Source organism: Phyllostomus discolor, chromosome 4, assembly GCF_004126475.2.
Source record: "Phyllostomus discolor isolate MPI-MPIP mPhyDis1 chromosome 4, mPhyDis1.pri.v3, whole genome shotgun sequence".
NCBI lineage: Eukaryota > Metazoa > Chordata > Mammalia > Chiroptera > Phyllostomidae > Phyllostomus > Phyllostomus discolor.
This window is the reverse complement of record NC_040906.2, coordinates 23,609,212-23,617,938: the sequence shown is the minus strand read 5'-3', so window position 1 is coordinate 23,617,938 and position 8,727 is coordinate 23,609,212.

Genomic DNA, 8,727 nt, shown 5'->3' with positions numbered 1-8,727 from the left:
AGGAGGCCAAGCTCTGGTGGGGGTGAGGGGATCAGGAAGCGGTTCCTAACAGACCACAGACCCATACAGGTCACGCCCAGGGGTCAGGGACCCCTGTTTTAAATTATATATATAGCTCTGGCTGGTGGGGCTCAGTGGATTGAGTGCGGCCTGCAAACCAAGGGGTCACTGGTTCGATTCCCAGTCAGGGCACATTCCTGGACTGTGGGCCAGGTCCCCAGTAGGGGGCACGTGAGAGGCAACCACACATTGATGTTTTTCCCTCCTTTCCCTTCTCTCTAAAAATAAATAAAAGTTTACAAAAATATATAGCTGAACTGTGTTGTGTGTCAGACTTGAGGACTCTGAATTATGTTTGTTCACTCACTTTTGGAAATATTTGTCTGAGTTTGTTGTACAACTGTCTAACTTGTGTTTGACTCACTGGGGATACAGCGAGTTTCACCTGTGAAACCTGGGCACCATGAAGTCAGTATTATTTTATCCCTGTGCAAAAGGCGGAGTATTTACACTTCCCCAGAATTCATATGTTGAAACCTAACCCCCGGTGTGATGGTATTTGGAGGGAGAGCTTTGGGAGAAGGTTAGGTCACGCGGTGGAGCCCTCATGCATTGGATTAAAAGAAGTCAGGGAGTTCCTCTTGTTTCTGCCGTGTGAGGACAGAGTGAGAAGGTGACTGCCTATGAATTAGGAAGGGGGCCCTCACCAGACACCAAATCTGCCAGAACCTTGACCCTGGACTTTCTAACTTCCATAGCTGTAGAAATAAATTTCTGTTGTTTATAAACCACCCGATCTTATGGGTGGTTTATATTCTGTTAATATCAGCCTGGATGGACTAAAATGCCCCAAACATACAGACATGCAGTTACTGGATAATTGCCATCACTGGCACTGCTAAGTAGTCACATGTATTTTCTCTTTTCATGATCTTAATAATAATGGATTCTTGTTTAGATGCAGCTGCTCTTACGATTCTCTCAGGTCCCTCGTTCCCTTATCTCTAATATGTGGATAAATTCTTTGCCAATGCTGCACAGATAGTTGGACAGGGCTAATGTTTGACCCTGAGTTGACATGGGCTTAGAGAGAAAAGTGGTCGAGGATCCCCACTAAAAACTCTCCAGCAATGTGACTGCCTGTCAGAGGTCTTAGCGGTGTATCCAGCCTGCATTTAGCAAAGGTTGGTGCCAAAAGGAAACACAGCAATCATTCAGTGCCCCTCCCTCATTTTGTCGATGCAGAAGTTAAAATTCAAATTTCACTTCCCCAGAACCTCAGCCATGCCAGCTTAGGGCCACTTCATTTCCCTCTCCGCTGCTCTTCGGCTCGTGTCCCAGGAACCTGGATTCTGGTTCCAGGCTGGACATCATCTAGTTTGGCCAAGTGATTTAACCCTTACACCCTTCAGAACAAGAGCTGAAAATATTCTGTGAATAAACTAAGATTCATTCTTTAAATTATAAGTGTGTATCTCTTTCTTCTAATGGCTAATTATGACTCATATTTTAAGGATGGGACCAATTTATGAATACTCATAACTACCTTTTGTGGGAGTAGTTTTCCTGAATTTGTACCAACTGGCATGGCAGGCAAGGCGTTCCTCTTGCACTGGCATTACTAGTATTAGCACTCTCCATCGCTCTGCGGTCTGAGAACATTCCGGGAGACTCCAGGTGCAGGGTCAGGAGCACAGTTCAGGTAACAACGCATGTCTTGTTGGGATTACTAATGTAAATAAGGATTTACCCCTCACTTCAGGAGAACAGGTAAATATTCTTTTCTGGTATTTATTCAATTGACTAAGAAAAATCCCAAACCACACAAACCCAGTTTGATTTTATGGGTTCATTTCTCACACAAGGAGACAATAAGTAAGCAAAAAGTGGGAGTTTAGAAATCCAAGTTCTGACTGCTTTTGTTGAAATTACAAAATATTTTATATCTTAGTACTATCTCCATTTTCAAAAAGATGAAACCTTTTAGTTTTACTTTGTTAACCAACCAAAAGACTGACTATGAAAGATATTAATTGATTATGTATGCAGCTCGCTTGTAGTTGTACACTGAGTCATCACCGTGTGAAAGAAATTAAGTGACTGGAGAAGAATTACATTTTTGGGGGTGTAATTCTATCTTTTTACTTTAATAAGTTTTTTTTGTTTATGCACATTTAGAGCAGTGTTGAATATTTTAAATTCTGGACCTTGTTGAAAATGTCAATTTATATTATAATTACATCAAGTGCACACGAAGGTAAATGTCACGGGAGAAACAAGTGACACATGCATGACATGCCTAAGTAAAGAGCCCCTACAGTCGATGAGAAACGCATTGCCAAAGATAAATGAGCAAAGAGCTGATCAACATGAAAAAACTTTCAGTCTACTAGTAATCAAAGACATGCACATTCAAACATGAGGTAATTTTGCCTTTCAAACTAGCAGGGTTTTTTTTTTCTTTAAGAGCGGCAGTGCCAGCAGATTTGGGACATGGCAGGCACCCACACATGCCGCTGGCGGGACGTGAATTAGCACGGCCCTGCTGGGTCACCCTCGGTGGCTTTTCTCCTCTTTTCAAAAAACAGCTTTATTGAAGTATAGTCATCAACTGCAAGTATTTAAAGTATACAATTTGATAAGTTTTTACCAATTTTATAGATAGATAGATGATGTGGCACAAATAACGCCCCTCTTTATTGCAAAATCATAAGCATGTAATTCTGTAACCTAACAATATTACATTCATGTACACCATGTGGCATGTTAGGTGAAGTGTTCAAATTAAAACTGTAAATTATTACACCCATATTATTACCCTACCAACCACACTCAAGCAGGTGTTCCTTCTGCGGGACCCTGTGTGTGTGTGTGTGTGTGCGGAGATCACCACAGTCAAGACAATAATCAAATACACCATTCCTAAAATTTCCTCCCTCTTTGCCTTTTGCTCCCCGGAAACCACCGATCTACCTTCTGTCCCTATGGAATGTCCTTTGTCTGTGTGCATCCAGTGTCTTGAAAATACTGATATCTATTAACATTGACCAATAATGAGATTTTTAATCATCTTTGTGCCTGTTTGCATGCATAGTATAACCTGATAAATATTTGTATTATTCCTACATTCTGTGAAAGGGTTCTTACTACTCCATTGATGGCATTTCACCACATAAGACACTGAAAACTATTGAAATGTTCATCACTAATGGCATGTGTCTGTCTTCTAAGCCCATGCTGCAGAGTGTAGTCCACAGACCAGCAGTATCTGTCTCGTCCTGGACAGACGCTAGCAATGCAGCATCTTGGGACCCATCTCAGACCTGCTGATCCAGAACCTGTGTTTTAATAATATCCCAGGTGATTTGTATGCTCATTAAAATTTGAAAAGCAGTGTTCTAAGAAATAATTTTAATATTTGTAAAACATAATCTGGATGTGCCATGATTTACTTAATGACACGGGAAAACTGCAGTCGTATCAAATGGAAAAGCAAACACTAACTACTAGGATTCACAGTTTGTTTGTAGAAAGTGCAGTTTAAAAAGTGTGTAGAGGGGCATGAAAAGGAAGGGGTGAAAATGTAGAGAGTGGGATTTCCGAAAAAATAGAATTGCAAGTGATTTTAACTTCCTTTACATTTTATTTTTCATATTTTCAAGAATGACTACTATATATTACACTTAAAATTGGAAAACAAATCATTTCTAATGTTTGACCCCCTGAACAGCATTTTAGCAATTAGGGAAACCTCTAAGAGGTTAATGAGCATGCACAACTGCGGGGTGGGGTGGGGAGCAGGTGTAAAGAAGTTAAGCCAGAGAGCCTCTCCGGTTGCTTACCAGATAGATGTCATTATTGTGTGTCAGAAGGCAGCCTGATGTGTGATCAGGCCCAAAGCAGGAGATTAGAGGAGGTCAGCGAGAGCAGGGCTGTGGGGTTGGGTTTTCGGAGCTGTGCAGAGAAGGACGGACACATCTGGCAACACGCAAAGGGAGAACATGTGTGATCTGAAAATTACTTCGGGTTTTTTATGAGCTGGAACAATAGCGGTGGTGGATGGTGCATGTAATTAAATTCTGATAATTTTATTTTTTTAAAGATTTTATTTATTTTTAGAGAGAGGGGAAGGAAGGGAGAGAAACATCTGTGTGTGGTTACCTCTCCTGCACCCCCAGCTGGGGACCTGGCTAGCAACCCAGGCATGTGCCCTGACTGGGAATTGAACTGGCGACCCTTTGGTTTGCAGGCTAGCACTCAATCCACTGAACCATAGCAGCCAGGGCTGACAGCCTAATTTTAAAAGGAAAGGAGCCAAGAGCCTTATCCTCTGCTTAGAATGTTAATGGACAAGTAGAGATGTAAATAATTTGCTTAGATTTGCTATGATAGCTTGTTGTGTATGTGATTCTGTGTTATGTCTTGCAAGTTGGTCCACTCTACTGCATCCAAGCCCTACTTCTTATATGTCGTGGTGCACACAGAAAATGATGGTGTTTTCACGGCACCAAGCTGGAGAGTATTTTAAATATTAATTTGGAGCTTAGTAGAACAACACATTATATTTTTATATGATATGATAGCTAAAATTGGCTAAATAACAAAGTGTAAGAGAATATCGTAAATATTAATTTTGTATAAAATTACCAAATACATTAAAAAATTCCTTAATGAGAAGCTTGATCTTGCTTTCTAGACATAAGTATTAAATATCAAGGGATATGCTTGAAATGGCTAATGTGCAATTCTTGATCAAGACAGTTTAATGATGAGGTCTCCAAATTATTTTTTTAGTTTTTTTAAAAGATTTTATTTGTTTATTTTTAGAGAGAGGAGTATGGAGAGAGAAAGAGAGAAATATCAGTGTGTGAGAGAGACACATCGATTGGTTACCTCTTGCCTGGGCCTCAGCCGGGGACTGGCCCCAGCCCAGACGCATGCCCTGAACAGGAATCGAACCAGCAACTTTGCACTTTGCAGGACGATGCTCGACCAACTGAGCCACACTGGTCAGGGCTCATATTCTTGGTAGTCACCATTGACAGGTAGCTGACACATTAGTAGCTGATAAAACAATTTTATGCTACTTTTAAAACCATTCAAAAATTGAACATTGCATTTACAGCCCTACAACCCTCCTTGTTTTGTCGTCGACAAATATGATGTTGATATTGTTTGTGATAGTGCAAGTGGTTTCTCAAAGGCAAATGAAATTTTTTGTATCAAGGAAATATTTTCAAATAATGATGAAGTTCTAATTTGTAGTGTGTGTTGTATTGTAAGAGCTTGGCTGTCTCTAAGCAAACAGATATAAGCAAACATAAGACAGAGATCTGGGCCGCTACCTGGAGCTCCACGTGTGAGGAGCTGGCCTTCCCCAAGCCCCAGCTGACCACACCTCATCATGAAATTATTCAGCAGCCAGACTGTCCCTCTTCCTGATGGTCCGGGGCTCAGTAGCAGGCTTCTTAAGTAGCTGCCCAGGTGACTGGGTACCTTCTGGGCTTCACATAACACATCACGGCAGAGCAGCAGAGGTCAGATGATTCCCATAGTCCTTCTCAGTAGGAGCTGAGGTGTAAACCCTCAGATCCCACTCTGAGTTACTTCCTGGGGACTGCTAGGTGAGGAGGTTCCTGGCCAAGAGGGCTGTGGCTGCCCAGCCTGTTGTGGCTACCCAGAAGGCTGAGGAGATAGGTATCTCTTGACACACTCACAACCCATTTGTGGCACATGATTGTGCTTTGGCTCAATGGTGGGCCGGGAAATTGAAGTCTCTACATTTCCCAAGCCCCCTTACAGCTTGAATTCCAGATGTGACCGAGCTTCCTCCAAGCAGATGTGTGCACTTGAGATTAAGAAGGCCAGTTGAGATGGAGACCATATTTTTCTATTCTGCCATCCATCATGGAGCATTTGGTTTTTCTGGAAGAGCAATAACAGAAGTCCCTGGGTGTGGTGTGGTGGGACATGGAGCATTTGTTTTGCGAGTGGCGATTCTGGCTAAGGCAACGTGGCTCTGGAACCAGCTGCTAGGCAGCATCGTCACGACTTTCCGGCTTCCAGGCTATTAGCAGAAATAGCTGCTCTGCGGGACAGCCAGTTCTGCGCTGGTGGTCTGAGAGTCGTCTCTGGATGCCAGACTATAGGCTGCTTCTGCAGTCCTTCCAAAGGCCAGGAGAGCAGGAGCTTCTGTGGATGCCCAGAAGTTCACATCCCAGCACACTGTGTTTAAACCACAGGGTTTCTGTTATTGGGCCACTGATTGTTGAAGATAACCTACATTTGTCTACCTATCTTCCTACCTGTCTGCCTGCCTATCTATCTATCTATCTATCTATCATCTATCTATCTATCATCTGCCTGTGTTGTGGAGCCAAAAAATAGGATCACTTTCTCTAAAACTTTCTGAATTTATCGCCAAAGAGTTGTAGAAACTCACATCATGTTACTAAGAACCGTGAGGCACAGCTGTGCACACCATCAGCTGGTTTTACATGAACCTCATCCAGACGGCAGTAAAACCTTTCTGGCAGGTGAAGAACAAAGCCAGCCCACCTGCCTTTATTTTTCTACCTGATCTCCTTGCACCCAATTTTCACTGCACTTCCCCATTTTGCAACTCTGCCAGTTCTAACTCACGCAATTTCTTTACACCAAGACCCACATCGTCCTGAAGAGAGAAAGGAGAATAGCATCAAACCTTTGCCCAATTGTCTCAGAAAATCTATTCTGATTTTTACTAGGAATAAAAAATGCAGTGAGTGGAGAAATACATGGAATTTATTAAATATACAAAGACTTCCATTTTGTCATAACTTTTAAGTTTGACGAAAAGCCAGTGCTTTCCTATTTTGGAAACTTTGAAGTGCTTCGATGTGGCTTACACTCATCGGAAAATATTTCATTACACTTATCAAATGCCAGCCTCCAAGAAAGTCAGTGGAAGAGTGGAAACGGAGGGGCGATGCCCTCTACACCAGGTGGAGGCTCAAGGGAAGCTGCACGCGGGGCTGCTGCCCCGCCCCCGCCGCGGGCCGTCATTGAGACGGGGTCCCACAGAGTCCCATGCACAGGCAGTGCCTTTGATGCCACTGTCCACCCAGCTGCCCAGCGCAGGACTCTGCACGGGGCGCAGTGTTTTGAGGGTGCGCGGGCCTCTCCCTCCGTGTTTCCTGAGGGTGCTCCGTGTCGCAGCCGGTTTTCCCCACGCGCTGCCCCAGGCCAGGCGAGTTCAAGCAGAACGGGGTTCCAGTACCCGCCCCCGCTTTTGTCCAGTATTTTGGGGGTGATCTTCAGGAGACACATAGCTTTAAAGAAAAGCAGAGGCGACCGAGGCAGTGCTGGTCACATTTGGGGGAATGTGGATGGAAAATGCTTCTGAATTTACTTGCTCATTTTTGAAAAGGGCGGACTGCACAGATTTCTAAGCCGCGGGCTATCACAAGGCTCTTTGTCCTCAGAGCACAAACCAAGTGGGACATCGCTCAAACTCACCTTTACCTGTGATTTTGATATCCATGGGAGTTCTCTGTTTAGAAATTACAGGGCGTGATGAAAATACACATAAAATTCACCGTCTTCAGTTCAGTGTATGGAGCACACTCACGTTGTCACACGGCCAACGCCGGCGCCCACTCCCAGAGCTCTGTGCATCTCACAAACCTGAAATCGCTGGCATCAAACAGCCGCTCCCTGTCCGCTCCCGCCAGCCTGGCAGCCACCACTGACTTTCTGTCTCCGTGAATTTGACTGCTCTAGGGGCCTCGCGTCGGCGGAATCACACAGTATCTGCCCTTTCGTGCGATGACTTATCTCACTTAGCATAATGACCCCCAGGTTCAACCATGTCGTAGCGCATGACAGGAGTTCCTCCTTTTTGAAAGCTGAATAATATCCTGTTGAATGTGTGTACCACATTTTTGTATTCATTCATTCATTCACCCATGAGCATTTGGGTTGCTTCCACCTTTTCTGTCAATGTGCTGGTGTTTTTTCTCCCAAGAAACTTGTTATTCTCTTAAGTGTCAAACTGTTTTAAATATTAGTTTCTCATTTCTGGAATATATTTTATTCTAAAGATTATATCTCTGTATCTAACTATTTATCTGTTATCTATCTTCTCTTCTTCTAAGAATCTTTAGTTGTTTATTTTTAAAATAAGTACATGTTACTGTAGTATATTTACATGTCCTCAGACCCTTTCATCATGTATTTTGTTTTTGGAAATAGCAAAAACCAGCGGAGGGCAAACCTGATGAACTGAGGGGGTGATGAAGTGACAATAGTAATGACCATTTATTACTATATGCCAGGCACTGTACTAGCATTTCACACCCATAATCTCATCCAGTCCTCACCACAACAGTTTTGTGGCTATTAATAAATATTAATGTCCATTTTATAGAGGAGGAAACATATTCAGAGGCATTAAATGACTTTGCTAGGGAGGCACAATCAGAAAAAACAGACAGAGCTGGATAGGAAGCCTAAGTCCTTCTGACCCTCTTGCTAGTGTGTGTATGATGACACCAGTGTTTCTAAAACTTTCCTGTGATTAGAGTCACTTGCATGCTCGAAGCTACAAATTCCTGGCCCAGTCCCAGGTATTCTGAATCAAAATCTGCAGAGAAGGAGCCTGAAGAAATCAGACCGCTCAACACTGTGGCCTCTCCACCACGTTCCCGTTGAACATGCCATGTGCATCTGAAGTGCAGGGCTGTGCTG